Raw genomic sequence first — 15,625 nt, 5'->3', positions numbered from 1 at the left:
AAGGAGTGTGTGTATCTGTGGTGCAGGGGAGTGTGTGTGTGTGGGGGTGGGGTGGGGGTTGTGGGGGAATGCGTGTTTTGCGGGGATGGGCCTTCTCGTTTTACAACCTTGAAGGTTGTGTCCAGAGTCATAGCCTGGGTCCCACACCCCCACATCACCTGTGCCTGTTCTAGGGGGCAGTGTGCGTGAGGCTCTACCCTGCCTGGGCTTTGGCCTACCTAAGACGGGGAGGGTGGTGAACTGGGATGCCCCACTGGGCCAGGTCTGGGAGCCCTCAGCGCCAAGGTGCAGAGGCCGCAGCCATTCCCCTTCTAGGGTCTGGGCGGTGGGGGCATGAGAAGGCAGAGACCCAGGCCTGTTCACCCAGTAACTGTCCTCAGCTGTGCGCTTAACTGGCTCTCCACTCTACTTGGAGAGTCTGGGGTGTCTGGAGAATCCTCCCCTACTTCTGCTTTCCCGAGGTCACCGTGGGGGCAGGTGTCTCAGGAAATGGGGCCTGGGTCCCACCAAAGACCTCGGGTCTGCTCGGGTCTGAGTTAGATGTCTGCATGCTTCTTGTTGCCCCTGCAACAAAGTACCAGATTGAGTAGTTGAAGACACATGCTTATTATCTCACAGTTCTGGGGGTCAGGAATTTAAACTGGGTTGGCAGGGCCTGTGCCTTCTGGAGGCAAGGGAGCTGTTTCCCAGCGTTTCCAGCTCCTAGAGGCTGTCAGCTAGTGGCCCTTTCCTTTGTCTTCAAAGCCGGCAGCACAGCCTTTTTTTTTTTTTTTTTTTTTTTTTAGGACAGGCCCCGGTGTGTGGTGTTCCCCACCCTGTGTCCAAGTGTTCTCATTGTTCAATTCCCACATATGAGAGAGAACATGCAGTGTTTGGTTTTCTGTCCTTGTGGTAGTTTGCTCAGAATGATGGTTTCCAGCTGCATCCATGTCCCTACAAAGGACATGAACTCATTCATTTTTATGGCTGCATAGTATTCCATGGTGTACATGTGCCACATTTTCTTAATCCAGTCTATCATTGATGGACATTTGGGTTGGTTCTAAGTCTTTGCTATTGTGAATAGTGCCACAATAAACATATGTGTGCATGTGTCTTTATAGCAGCATGATTTATAATCCTTTGGGTATATACCCAGTAATGGGATGGCTGGGTCATATGGTATTTCTAGTTCTAGATCCTTGAGGAATAGCCACACTGCCTTCCACAATGGTTGAACCAGTTTACAGTCCCACCAACAGTGTAAAAGTGTTCCTATTTCTCCATATCCTCTCCAGCACCTGTTGTTTCCTGATCTTTTTAATGATTGCCATTCTAACTGGTGTGAGATGGTATCTCATTGTGGTTTGATTTGCATTTTTCTGAGGGCCAGTGATGATGAGCATTTTTTCATGTGTCTGTTGGTTGCATAAATGTCTTCTTTTGAGAAGTGTCTGTTCATATCCTTTGCCCACTTTTTGATGGGGTTGTTTGATTTTTTCTTGTAAATTTGTTTAAGTTCTTTGTAGATTCTGGATATTAGCCCTTTGTCAGATGAGTAGATTGCAAAAATTTTCTCCCATTCTGTAGGTTGTCTGTTCACTCTGATGTTAGTTTCTTTTGCTGTGCAGAAGCTCTTTAGTTAATTAGAACCCATTTCTCAATTTTGGCTTTTGTTGCCTTTTCTAACCTCTCCTGCTCCGAGTCATTTCACATCAACTATTTCTGCCTCCCTCTTGTAAGGACCTCTGTGACTACACGAGGCTCATCAGATTAATCACACCTGCAAAGCCCCTTTTGCGGTGCAGTCACGGGGTTGGGGGATGAGGACGTGATTTCTCTGGGACCATTGTGTGAACCATGTTGTCCATGCAGTACCCTGGGAGGGGTGGCTTACATTTTCCCTTCCTCTGTTTAGAGCTCAGTGTGCCTCAACACTGGACTCAGGCAGCTAGCAAGGCTCAGGGGACCCCTACATGGAACCCTTCGGCTATCCTGACCCCTTCCCCCGGCTGCCCTGCATCCCCACCTGCCCACCCCAATGGGGCATGGCATGCCACACATACCAGCTGCCTCCATGATTGGGACTAAGCTGTACTCAGGCTCTTCTGGGGGTGGGGTGGGGTAGTAGGATGTTTTTTGAAAAAGGAATCCCTTCTGGCACTTCCTGAGTGCCAGGCCCAGAGCTGCCATCTCTCAGCCCCCATGCTGTGCTTTTCCAAAGTCCCCATCTTTCTCTGTGTTGCCAAGTCCTGACAACTCTTCCTCCTCCGTCCATCTCTATCACGGCAAAAACCTTGCCCAGCCCTCCATCACTTCTCATCTGGAGCTCTGCATGGGCCTCCTCTCAGCTCTTCAGATTCCATGCTGTACCCCCTTCCCAGCTAGTGTCTTCCAGGCTCCCCTCCCATTTTCATCCCCCCACCCCCCATCTCTCTGCAGTGCTTGTGCCCAGACTGGTGCAGCTACTTCCACGGCTCTGCTTATGCACTGGGCTCTCCCACCATGCTGCTCTCTCCCTTTCTGAAATACTCAGTGCCCCTCCCACCTGCCTTTCTCCACTGCTCATGTTTCAACATGAACCCCCAGCATCTTGTCTTCTGTGAAACCCTTCATCATCCCCTCCTTGTCCTCATGGTCCTTGCAGCTACCATGCTGAATATGGGACTCTGTGCCTGAGACTGATGCCCCACTCTTCCTGGCAAGCCAGGGCCTCCATGAAGGCAGGGGGCCATGTCTTCTTCAGCTTGGCATCCCCAGTATCCACTTCCAGGGCTGAGGCTGTGCTGAATGGCAGATGAAGGGCTTGTGCCATGGGGATGGGCTGCCCCAGCTTCTGCCCACGTTGTCCATGCATCATACACATCCTGGGCTCACAATTTAGGGCCCGACAGGAGCTCCCTGTCCTGGTCCTTCAGACCACCTTCTGGGGTCTGCAAAATCATGTTGCCAGCTCTATCTGCAAAATCCTTACACAGCCAGGCAGCCCACTAAGTTCTGAGTCAATCTTCCTCCACCAGAAGATGAGAGCAGGTGGCAGGAGGGAGCTCACCTTTCTTGCTGCTCCTGATGTTCTGAGCATTGCGATGCAGGTTTGATGTACACGATCCCATGGAGCCCTGCCTCATGTCTGCCCTGCAGGGTCATGACCACCTCCTCAGACAAGGAAACTGAATCAGAGAGGCTTCCTGGCCCACCCACTAAGTGGTGGAGCTAGGCCTGGCACCTGGCTCCCTCAGTCCTTCTTCACCAGTGATCAGCTGTAGGGCAAGGATCCAGGAGACCCTCTCCTGTGGCCCTGACCATGAACCAGGCAAAGAGCCACAGGCACTTTGGGCAGCCTCCCGTCCATCCACTGCCCCGGGGGTTCTGAGACCTGGCTGGCCTGGAGCCAGCTCCCCAGAACAGAAAGGCATCCAGGGTCTGGCAGCAGCTCTGGTTCTGCTTCCTGTTTTCAGACCTTGTTCTTCCTTGTGTCTCTGGAGCTGGGAAGCCTGGAAACAGCAGCAGATATGGATTCTGTCTTTCATGGCCAAGCGGAAGTTATATTTCCATGGCAAAAGCACTTCCAAGGAGGGCTGCAGGAAGTCCAAGAGTTTAAAGACCTGCAAATGCCTGCAGGTGATTAATAATTCAGTGCAGCAGATGATTACGAGAAAGGCCACTTTCAATTAACCTTAAGAATCATCCCTGTCTAAGGAAGTGTCATCTCTCATCACTGAGGAACACAGAGGCCATAGCAGGATAAAGGCTACACTGAGAAGGAGGTGGAAGACTGTGTTTCTCACATTCATGCAAATTGCACCAGGTCAGCCCAGGTCCTTCTTTGCGAGGAGGGAGAGGGTTCCCGTGCCAGCATCCTGTCTGCTCTTTGGTTCTGCTATGGCGGTCTCAGACTTAATTTCCTCCAGCCCCTTCTTTTGAGGAGCTTGGAGGGAGTATTTTTCCTTGTTGGATCAGAAACTCTCGTTCCCCACTGAAACATGATGGCTCAAAATTGTGTCCCCCCCTGCAGACAGTCACTCCCAGTGGCAGGGTGGACGGTGGACCTGGGCCTGTGGCTCCCTCCTGCCTCTGGGTGTGGTTTCTGCTTCCTGCCCTCCTGCTCCCCTGCCTCCCTGCCTGGCAGGCCTGCTTCCCTGCTCCTTTCAACCGGCACCAGAACCCTGCCTTCCCTCTGGAGGGAACAACTTTCTTCCCCTTCCCTGTCCACACAGTACCTGGCACTCCCCTCCTCTCCCCTGTTCTAGGGCTTTGTCCATGACCCAGGCCTGGCTGCTCAGCCTAGTTCATTTCTGGCCACAGTGATAGGTTCAGGGATAGGCCCGTGACCCCAACACTCCCCGCAAGAGGCTAATCAGGATCAACACTGGAATTCTGTGGGATGTACTGGGGAAGAGACACCCCCTTTCTGGCAGGAGTTGTTGAGCAGAAGGAGCTAAGTCTGGGACCACGGACAGCCCCACGTGGAGGAGCCAGAGAGGACGGAGCCAGCACAGGTGCACAGGGCTGAAGTGCAGAGGACGGGACCTATGTTGCCCTGGCAGCCCCTGCATCCTGCTACATGCAGCCTCTGCCCCTGGAGGGGTGGAGAGAGAGGGCGGTGGAGGGGAGTGAGCCGGCCAAGTCCACTGTGCTAGCAAGGAGCTGAGCTGGCGTTGGCATCAGCTGTTCCAGCTTCAGTCTCTTGACCACCAAGGCTGCCCCTCGGCATGGAGCAGAAGTCAGGAACTGAGGCAAGGCTTGTCCTTCCTCAATCGTCACCTCTGGGCACTCAGCTGTCCTAAAGTTTATTGACCCCCACTTAGGGATGGGGTCTTTTCAGCCAGGGCCATTTGTGGCAAACAACAATTAATTTACTGCTCAGCCTCCATGGCTCACTCCTGACCCTCCACCAGCTTCTCTGGTGCTAACAGCTGACCCACTTTTTTTTTGTTTCAGGAGCAGCAGTGTGCTCAGTCCCCAGGCATGCATCCAATGAGCCATGAGATGGCGGAAAGACTTTGTTTTTTGATGTATTAATATGCTAAATTGATGCGTCGGTTGAGACATGAAGAAATTACCTATCAAACTCCAAAGAGTGGTGACAGACTAAGACACGGATTTCCAAAGGTGGCTGAGAACCCGCTGGACAACTGTCCTCCAGTGAGAGGAAGGGCTGAGAGAGCGAGGGAGGGAGAGGGTTTGCCAGATTCCTTTCCTGAGGGCTGGGGCTGTAATGTGGACTCCCACTTCCTGCGGCTGGCCAGGGCTGGGGAGCGGGGTGTGCTCAGGGAGAGAGGGGGAGGGGTAGGTGGAGCAGAGGACAGCCTGCCCTCCAGTCCAGAGAGTGGGGGCTTCAACACTGCTCTGAGAGCTTGCTTTCTGTCCCCTGGAGTTTGGGAGGCAGCCGGACTGGCAGTGGAGGTGCACAGGCAATTGTGGCTTCTTGGTTCTGATGAAGAGAGCAGGCAGCTCCTGTGTTGGGAAGCAGCCAGGCTCCCTCAGATGCCAGCCAAACGTCTGTGGATGTCGGGGACATGACGCACCACTGGTAGTGCGAGTGTGGCTCAGAGTGTGATGGGGAATTGTCACTGACCTGTGCCTGGGGACTTGTCAGGATGTGGAATGTGTGCATATTTCCCACAACCAGACATTGGCCATGTGAATGAAAGAGCCGGTGTGTGATCATATCAGTCCTGACCACAGGGCCTGCCCAGAGGGCAGATGCAGCACAGTGGAAGGAAGTAGGAGGTGAACTTTCTAGGGGTCAAGGAGGGAGCAAGTGGCTTCTGATTCCTTTGCTCAGATCAAGGGCACTCTGGTTCTGGAGTGGGGGACAGCGGGTGAAGGATAGGAGAGTTCCTTTCAAAGTGCCCATTTGAGCCTGAAACCTCTTGCAGTCTGGAGAGGTAAGGCATCTTATGAGACCATCAAGACAGAACTTTCCAAATCCCCTTCCCTTCCTCTGCTCATGCTCTTACCTCAGAAGTCTGCTGTGGGCAGTGAGAGAGGAGAGAGGAGGCTGACCATGGCACCCTCTCCAAGGGCAGGGGCTGTCTGTGGCTGGCCCTCACCATGGGAGATGGGGAGACTTAACTCAAGTTTGCAGATTTGATTATTACCTAGGTAGCCTTTCTGATGACTGTCTTGGGACTGCGGGGACAGTGGCTGGAAGGGAATGATCTTCGCTGAATACCTGCTCCTTCCAAGTGTGGCCCCCTGGGGAGCTCGGGGCTCTCCCATGTCCTCCTTTGTTCCCTCAAATAGATCCTGAGATCTTGAACGAGGCCATTTTACTGGATTTTAGTGCTCAAGGCTGAGGTTTCACTTCCACAAACAAATCAGTTAAAAGTGCTAAGCCTGTGGGAAGGCTGTTCTTTGGTTACCTTCTGTGGCCAATTAAATGATTGGTCCCAAGTCCTTTCTTCCCCGTACTGGTATTGTACTCCCACATCCTTGCCACATGGTGGGTGTATTAGACTGTTTTTGTTGCTTATAAAGGAATTCCTGAGACTGGGTAATTTATAAAGAAAAGAGGTTTAATTGGCTTACAGTTCTGCAGGCTTTTGTAAAGGAAGCATGGTGGCAGCATCTGCTTCTGGTGAGGCCTCAGGAAGCTTCTACTTATGGCAGAAGAGGGAAGGGGAGCAAGTATGTCAAGTGGCAAGAAAGGGAACAAGAAAAGGGGTGACACACTTTTTAAAACTACTAGATCTTGCCTGAACTCAGAGCAATAACTCAGTCATTACTACAAGGAGGGCACTAAGCCATTCATGAGGGATCTGCTCCCATGATCCAAACACCTCCCACCAGGCCCCATCTGCAACATTGAAAGCCACATTTCAACACAATATTTGGAGGGGAAAAAACTTCCAAACCATATCAGTGGGCAACACACTTCCCCTTGATTTGACTTTGAGCATGGCCACATGACATGCTTGGGCCACTGGAACATTGGCAGAGATGATGTGGCAGAGGCTGGAACTGCACCGTGTGGCTGGCCTTGCTCTCCTGTGCTTCAGTCATGGCGGTGAGATGAGCATGGTCCAGGGAGAGCTGGCTCCAGGCCAATGAGTGCTCTGTGGCACAGGTCCAAACCCCACCTGGAGCCTGAGATTGAGGAGTCCATCCTGAGCCAGCAGACCCTAGCCAACCCACAGACATTGAAGGGAAAAATAAATGCTTGTGGATGATGCCATAAAGACTCTGTAAGCAGCAAAAGCTGAGCAAAACACTGTCACTCTCTTTTGATTCCTTTGATGAGACTAGAGCTATGAGCTGGCAGGGCCACACTCCTTTTCCCCTCTACACACGCCTCAAAGTTGTAGCTGAAGGTGGGCGATCTTGTCACTTTTCCTGACTGGCTAGGCTTGGTCTTCTCTGGAGCAGCCTCTGCTGCTGTGGGAGGAATAAAGTACTAAGGGGTAGTGGGCTTAGGGAAAGAGAGAAGGCTTGTAGGGGACATCTGGGATTGTCACACAGTATACTTTATCCTTCTTTTGTTGCAGTGGTGCCCCAGTCAAAAGCGTCCTCTGGGAAAGCCCTTCCCTCCTCTTGGGTGTGGTTGACTCCACCCTCTTCTTCCAGCTGGGCTTGATTCCTCCACAGGTCCCTTCTCCTGGCTGCAGCCATTGGTTCAGGGAAACACAGAGCCAATGAGCTGCAAGGCTGATTTTCCTGACAATCCTGGACAGAAGCAAGGCTTCTTCCGGAGGGTCTTGAATTTAATGAGAGAATCTCAAATGATGAGAAAAAAGCCGGTCTGAGGACAGGGTCAGCTGAATAGGTGGTACCCAGAGAAAGAGAGGGAGAGAGATACTGGATCCTGGTGAATGAGACAAGGCATGAAGCTAGAACACCACTTGGTTTTTCACTTAGGTGAGCCCACAAATTCCCATATGTACTTAATGCCAGCTTGAGTAGGTATCTACCATTTCCAATCACAAGTCTTCAATGATACAAGATTGCCCACCTGCTTTGGGCCATCTGTGGCCCAAACTTGTACCTGGCCTTATTTTAGGGACATACACCTTTCTTGGGTTTGCACGCACACATGTGTGTTTACATTTGGACATAGTAGGAAAAAAATGATTTGTATAAGGATTTTGAAACGCTGACTAAATAATCTACACCAAATACTTTACTTACATTGTTTTATTCATTCATTCTTTAAAAAAAATTTATTTATTCTTTACAACCATCTTCTATGGCAGGGTTTTGTTTGTTTGTTTGTTTTTTGAGATGGAGTTTCGCTCTTGTTGCCCAGGCTGGAGGGCAATGGCACAAACTCAGCTCACTGCAACCTCTGCCTCCCGGGTTCAAGAGATTCTCTTGCCTCAGACTCCTGAGTAGCTGGGATTACAGGTGCCCACCATCACGCCCGGCTAATTTTTGTATTTTTAGTAGAGACGGGGTTTCACCATGTTAGCCAGGCTGATCTTAAACTCCTGATGTCAGGTGATCTGTCTGCCTTGGACTCCCAAGTGCTGGGATTACAGGCGTGAGCCACCACGCCTGGCCTATGGCAGGTATTTCTTTTTTCTTTTCTTTTTTTTTTTTTTTTTTGAGACGGAGTCTTGCTCTGTTGGCCAGGCTGGAGTGCAGTGGCGCAATCTCGGTTCACTGTAAGCTCCGCCTCCTGGGTTCACGCCATTCTCCTGCCTCAGCCTCCCGAGTAGCTGGGAATACAGGCGCCCGTCACCACGCCCAGCTAATTTTTCGTATTTTTTTAGTAGAGACGGGGTTTCACCGTGTTAGCCAGGATGGTCTCGATCTCCTGACCTTGTGATCCACCCGCCTTGGCCTCCCAAAGTGCTGGGATTATAGGCATGAGCCACCGCACCCGGCCTATGGCAGGTATTTTCATCACTTAGGAAATCTTTTGGTTACAACTTACAGTAAATCTGACTAAACAGGGCTTAAACCATAAGAAGATTTGCTTTCATATTTCATTAGCTCTAAGATGCCATTGCTTGTGAAATGACCACTGTTTTGCACCACTTTCTTTGTATAAGCAAAACTTGCTACCGAACCATGAAGCCATTCTTTACTATCAAATCAGATATGAGAAGTGACTTGATTTCAGTGGTGTCAGAATGTGGGAAAAAAAGGTCTTCCTTGGAATGGGGAGAAATAGTATTACTTAGCAAGACATTTGTGGTTGGGTAGCCTCAGATTTGACTTGGCAGCTCAACATCATCATCTAAGATCCAGGTTCCTTGGATGTATCACCTGCTCTGCCACCTTAAAGTTTCAAGATGGCTTGGTGTCTAACACCAAGTTCAAAGGCAGGAAAAGAAGGAAGGGAATCTGATAGGTAAAGTGTTTATTTCCTCACTCACATCCCTCATCTTATCAGAAAGCCTCCAGCACACTGACCCTCCATACCTTGTTGCTCACTGGCCAGACCCACACACAGCCATGCTGGTTTCAAGGAGACCAAGAAAGTGAGTATCTCACCTTTTCAGTCCTACAATGGGAGATTGGTTGAGGGAAGAGGACATAAGAAATGGCTGTCAATGCCACAGGATTTCAATTCCCATTTTACAGATGAGAAAACTAAGGCTGAAAGAAGTTAAGCAACTCACCCGAGGTCACACAACTAGAAATTGGTCAACCCCAGATTTGAACCCAGTGTCAAATGATTCGAAGTTCTTCCCATTGCAACATAAATCATCTGCACATTAAAGACTGAACACTGAGAAACCTCAAATGCAGAGCAAGTAAATAGTAAGGAATGTGTTTGGATGACATACTAGAACACCTGACCATCAGTGGATCAGATAGGGGTTTATTGTTATTATGTAGCCAGCACCCCAGAGATCAGCAGCCCAGGGTGGTACAGATGCTTAAGGGTTTCAAGATCCCAGGCTCCCTCATCATCCTCCTTCACCTTCTGTAGTGTGTGGCTTCTGTCCTTATGTTCACAGCATGGCTGCTATGTCTCAAGGCATCACATCTAGCTTTCCAAGGAGCCCCTACCTAGTGATTCCCTCTTACATCTCATTGGTCAGAACAAGGTCACATGTAACCAACCCCAGATACAAGGAAGTTACAAGGAAAGATAAATATATTTAGCTAGACAATTGTCATCCCAGTCGAAACTGGTGCTCTGTTTTGGAAGAAGAGGAGAGAGAAATTGGGTAGTGGTTGTCATTAGTGCAGTGTGCATTTGGCCACTATATTTGGTTTTCTTTCTTCCAGGCAGGTGGTACAACCCTTGGGGTTAGTTATGGATGTGTAACTTACTTTGACCAATGAAATGGGAGCAGAAGTGAGATGTATCACTTTCTAGTGGAAGTTTTAAAAGTTGGTGCATAAGGCCGGGCGCGGTGGCTCAAGCCTGTAATCCCAGCACTTTGGGAGGCCGAGACGGGCGGATCACGAGGTCAGGAGATCGAGACCATCCTGACTAACACGGTGAAACCCCGTCTCTACTAAAAAATACAAAAAACTAGCTGGGCGAGGTGGCGGGCGCCTGTAGTCCCAGCTACTCGGGAGGCTGAGGCAGGAGAATGGCGGGAACCCGGGAGGCGGAGCATGCAGTGAGCTGAGATCCGGCCACTGCACTCCAGCCTGGGTGACAGAGCGAGACTCTGTCTCAAAAAAAAAAAAAAAAAAAAAAAAAAAAAAAAAAAAAAAAAAAAAAAAGTTGGTGCATAAAAAGACACATGCACCCATATGTTCATCACTGCGCTATTCATGGTAGCAATCATGGAATCAACCCAGGTGCCCATCAATAATGGGTTGGATAGAAAAAATGTTGTGCATATACACCATGGACTACTACACAGCCATAAAAAGAATGAAGCCCTGTCCTTTGCAGCAACATGGATGCAGCTAGAAACCATTATCCTAAGTGACTTAACATAGGAACAGAAAACTATATACTGCATGTTCTCACTTATTAAATGAGAGCTAAACATTGGGTACGCATGGTCATAAAAATGAGAACAACAGACACTGGGGAACACAAGAGGGAAGAGGGAGGGAAGGGGTCAAGAGTTGATTAAAAAATGCCTATTGCATACTATGCTCCTACCTGAGTGATAGATTCATTTGTACTCCAAACCTCAGCCTCAAAATATACTTTTGTAACAACCTGCACATGTACCTTCTGATTCTGAAATAAAAGTTTAAAAAAAGACAGTTGGTACATTGTTTCCCAAGTTCTTTTCCATTGATGTGATGACTGTAAAAGCATGTGCCAAGATGCTGCATGCTGAACAGAGCCCTCTTGCCAACCTATGATGGACATAGAGCAAGGGTGAGAAAGAGACTTGTGTTTAATTAATCCACTGCTATTTTTGTGAGGTCGCTATTGCAGCATAACCCAGACTATCCTGACACAGGTCGGCAATCAGCAGTGTCCACACATAGTCCTCAAGCAAAGTCATGATCAGACCAGTGAGGAGCCAGGGCCTAGGCCTGAACTGGCATAAACAGTGCCCCAATTTCTCCAAAGTGAGAACTGTGCCAGTGGGCCTCAAGACAAGAATTGGGAGTCCACAGATCCCAGGCATTGGGGGACCCTCCTATCTGGAGCTGCCTGGCTGCCACATACGAGCCTGGTGACCCAGCACACCCACCAGCTAGCTCATTAGCAGTGTCCACATCATTATCGAGGCAGAGAAATCCACTCAGTGAGGATTTCCCATGTTAGCCCAGCATCCTTACTTCTCTCTCATAGTAACAGAAACCATGTTCCTGCCTCCATCAGATGCACTGTGCTCTGCACTCCCCTGGTCAGGGGGTGGGTGCATAATGCAAATTGGGCTAGTCAGATGCTTTCACTCTGACACTTGAATCTTGAGTGAAATAAGCCAGAAGAATTGGGGACTGATTGGAATTTACTCACCCCAGTGGAGGCACTTGGAAGAGGCCTGTTGGGTCCTGCTATCTAAGTCCTCAGAGCTTCACTTACCACAGTTCTTTCTGAGCTCTTGGAAAGGACAGTACATCCCCCAGAGGTTCTGAACCTGAAAGCAGCGACTGGTTGAGAACCTGAGTTCTGCGTTGTCTTCTGTTGCAGTGGGAATGCGTAGGGTTTTGGTGGTATATGGTATAACTGCCCTACCTTGAGAAAGACTATTTTAATAGCTGTGTTTATGATAAGAGGGGTATGTGTAACATTGGACTACCAATGCTGCAGATTGCAGAGGACATTTTTTGTTTTTGACTGCTCAGCATCCATTCTTGCTGCTTCTGGTGACAACATTCAGTGGTTCCATTTCTCTTTTAACCCCAGAGCAAGATTTGATCCAGACCTGGTCAGTCAGAGCATCCCATGCTGTAGGCCCTCAGTGAGTGGTCAGGAGCTGGGCAGTAGCCCACCTTAGTTTACTATGAGTTGAACCTGGAATTTGTGGGCAACTTTTGGGAGCCATAATAACAGTAATGGCAGCCGGGCACAGTGGCTCACACCTGTAATCCCAGCAATTTGGGAGGCCGAGGTGGGCGGATCTTTTGAGGTCAAGAGTTTAAGACCAGCCTGGCCAACATGGTGAAACCGTCTCTACTAAAAATATAAAAATTAGCCAGGCATGATGGTGGGAGCCTGTAATCCCAGATACTCAGGAGGCTGAGGCAGGAGAATCGCTTGAACCTGGGAGGCAGAGGTTGCAGTGAGCCGAGATCGCGCCACTGCACTCTAGCCTGGGCAATAGAGCAAGCCTCAGTCTCAAAAACAAAACAAAACAAAACAAGCCAGTAATGGCTAGTATAGTTAACTTGGCACTGTCCTTCTCTCCTTAAACTCTTGTCCATGAACGTAGAGTTGTGAGGACATAAACATAATCCGGGAGTTCCCAAGACCCACTATGTAGGGAGAACCCGGCTAAAAGAGAGAGGTGCCAGTTCTGATGACATCATTTAAGCCAGTGGCTCTGGCCAAGCCCAGCTGCCCTGGACTCTTGACTTACAAGAAACAGCAAAAAGTCCCTTTGGTGCTTAAGCCAATTTGAGTTGGGTTCCTGCCTCTTGAAGTCAGGAAGAGTATTGCCTAATACAATAATTCTGTGTAGGCATACAAGACACATCAGTGGTGGTACCTGCCATGCCCACAGTCCTAGAGGAGGGGACAGCCAGCAGGTGGCCCTATTTTAGACCATGTGACAGTTGGACAAGAGGAAGCAAGCACCTGACTCAGGCTCTGAATCCATTGGCTGGTCAGGATTTGTGAGTTTTCTTCTGGCATTAAAGATGACCTATGTCTATCCAATTTCTCTTTTTTAAATTGGAAATTGAGAAACATGGCAGGAGCAAGACAGCCAGCTGCAAGGAAAGAAGCATGAAGGATACACGAAGAGGTGCCACTAGGAGGAGCTGGCATGGTGGCGACCCAGTTTCAAAGCAGCAGAAATTCAGCATCAGGAGAGGGTGCCGGTTGGTGGAAACAGCTGGCAGAGCATGGTCAGGAGGAAACCGGTCCGGGAAGCTCCAGGAAGAGAGGGAGCCACGGCTATTTCTTAAGTTGTCTCGCTGATTCCTGAGGACTTTTCAATTCTGGTTCAAATCCTCATGCATCCTTATAACAAATCCATTTTTCTCCCAAACAAGTTGCAGGTGGTCTGGGACCAATGCAGACATCCCCCTTTCATGTTGCCTCTGTAATCCTCCCACGGTGACCAGCGTATCACCAAGTACACTTTTGGTAGCAAAGGATGGAAATATAATGCAAACTGATTTTTTTAAAAAGGAAATGTATTGTCTTCCTTAATTGAGATGTCAAGGGATGAGACCGGCCTTAGTCCTCACTGAGGTCAAGGCTCCCGGGATGTTCTCAGGAACTTGCTTCTGCACATCCTTGATTTGTCCTCTGGGCGGCTCCAGTATCCGGCTTCGTGTAAGATGGTTGCTTCGTCCCCACATTCTCTTGGCGAATAGAGTGAGTTTCTTTCTCGAGCTTTCCAGATAAATTATTTATCATTGGATCTAAGTGGGGTATACACCTATCCTGAACAATCTCTGGCCAGGAAGCTGATGCAGTGATTGGCTGGGGCCTAGCATGCACCCCTCCTCTGAGACCCACCGAAAGCACACGAGCATGGAGGAGATAGCACAGAGGAGATAGAGGGCGTAGAGGAGATAGAGGGCGTAGAGGAGATAGAGGGCGTAGAGGAGATAGAGGGTGAGTAGTATCTTTGTGGGATGTATGTTGAACTGCTGGAAGGGAGACTTCAAATAAGATTGGCTTAAGCAAGAGAGTTTCTTTCTCCCTCACCTGCCTGCAGATAAGCAGCCTGGGAGCCCAGTTTTTTCCCCCCTATCTTGTTGCTTCTCCATTCCTGGGTATTGTGATGTGAGATGTTTCACCATCACCTCCACTACCCAGCCAGGGGAAACGGAAAAGGTGGAAGAGGAGGGCTCGCCCCTCTGGTTAAAGGTGTCACCTCTCCCCACTTCAATGCTGCTGGTCAGTTACTTGGCCAAATATAGCTTCTAGGAAGTGAGGAAACAGTCTTTTTTCTGGATTTCCATATCTCCAGATAAAAAACAATAATTCTTTAAACACAGGAGATGAGTGTGATCGGGGGCAATTAGCAATCTCAGCTCCAGCCTGTCCCGCTGGCCAGTCAAATGTCCATGTGTCCTCTCCCCAGGGGAGACACCCCAAAGTTGCATCCAGTGCCTGCGTCCAGCTCCAAGCCTAGGATCTGCAGAGGGACAGCCTGCACCATGAGATCCGATGTGGTTTTTGCTTTGTTTTGTTTTTCAGACAAGTTCTCACTATGTTGCCCAGGCTGGTCTCGAACTCCCGGGCTCAAGCAATCCTCCCATCTTGGCCTCCTGAAGTGCTGGGTTTACAGGTGTGAGCCACCACACCAGGCCTCTGGATGTAGTTCTTTATGGTGTGGTGTCCTTGAACTTTTACATACATTGCCTGCTTCCTTACACCCAATATGCAACAGTCAGTAAAAATAAGATAACCACGGTGGGAAACCATCCAGAAGAGGGAAAAACACACCCATCAAATCCTGGCAGAAATTGTGAAGCTTCCCAGGGAGTGGAGCAAAGTCCTTGGATGACAGCGTCTCTCTCCAGGAGTATTCCCTGGGATAGATGTCTTTGGACCCTGGTGGTCCCCTCTTTGCCCACTGCCTTCTATGGCACAACTAAAGGGCATCAAAAGGTATATCCCTCTTAAGGCTATAGAGCTCAAACTTTTTTTTTTTCTTTTTTAGAGAGGAGGTCTTGCTGTGTTGCCCAGGCTAGACGCGAGTGCCTGGAGCTCAGGCAATCCTCCCACTTCAGCCTTCAGAGCAGGAGGGACTACAGGCACATGCCACTACACTGGGCCTGGGCTGCATAGCTTTTGCAGCTCACTTTTTGCATGTGCAGGTTTGGTGGCTAGGGGTCGGTTGCTTTAAGGAGTCAAAAATGCAGACTTGTACCAGCCAGACTCATGGTTTCTTTGGTAATACACGCCCCGGAAAATCTCAGTTGGCTTTCTGCCTATTTGTGGCTAGTTATCCTCTGGGGCAAGTACAGGTTGGGTACCCCTTATCTGAAATGCTTGGGGCCAGAGTGTTTCACATTTCAGATTTTGGAATATCTGCATTATCCTGGCTGAACATCCCTAATCGGAAAATCCAAAATCTGAAATGCTCCAATGAGCATCATGTGTGCTCAAGAAGTTTCAGATTTTAGAGCATTTTGGATTTTT

At 49.4% G+C, this 15,625-nt stretch overlaps 1 protein-coding gene across 1 annotated transcript in view; it reads left to right on the top strand.

Annotated features, from left to right (window-relative positions):
• The window catches only part of LOC112631324 (anthrax toxin receptor-like), a 724,187-nt gene that overhangs the window by 313,895 nt on the left and 394,667 nt on the right, over nucleotides 1-15,625 (top strand).

The sequence above is a fragment of the Theropithecus gelada genome, chromosome 9 (genome assembly GCF_003255815.1).
Source record: "Theropithecus gelada isolate Dixy chromosome 9, Tgel_1.0, whole genome shotgun sequence".
Taxonomy (NCBI): Eukaryota; Metazoa; Chordata; class Mammalia; order Primates; family Cercopithecidae; genus Theropithecus; species Theropithecus gelada.
This window is presented reverse-complemented; position numbering and strand designations above follow the sequence as displayed.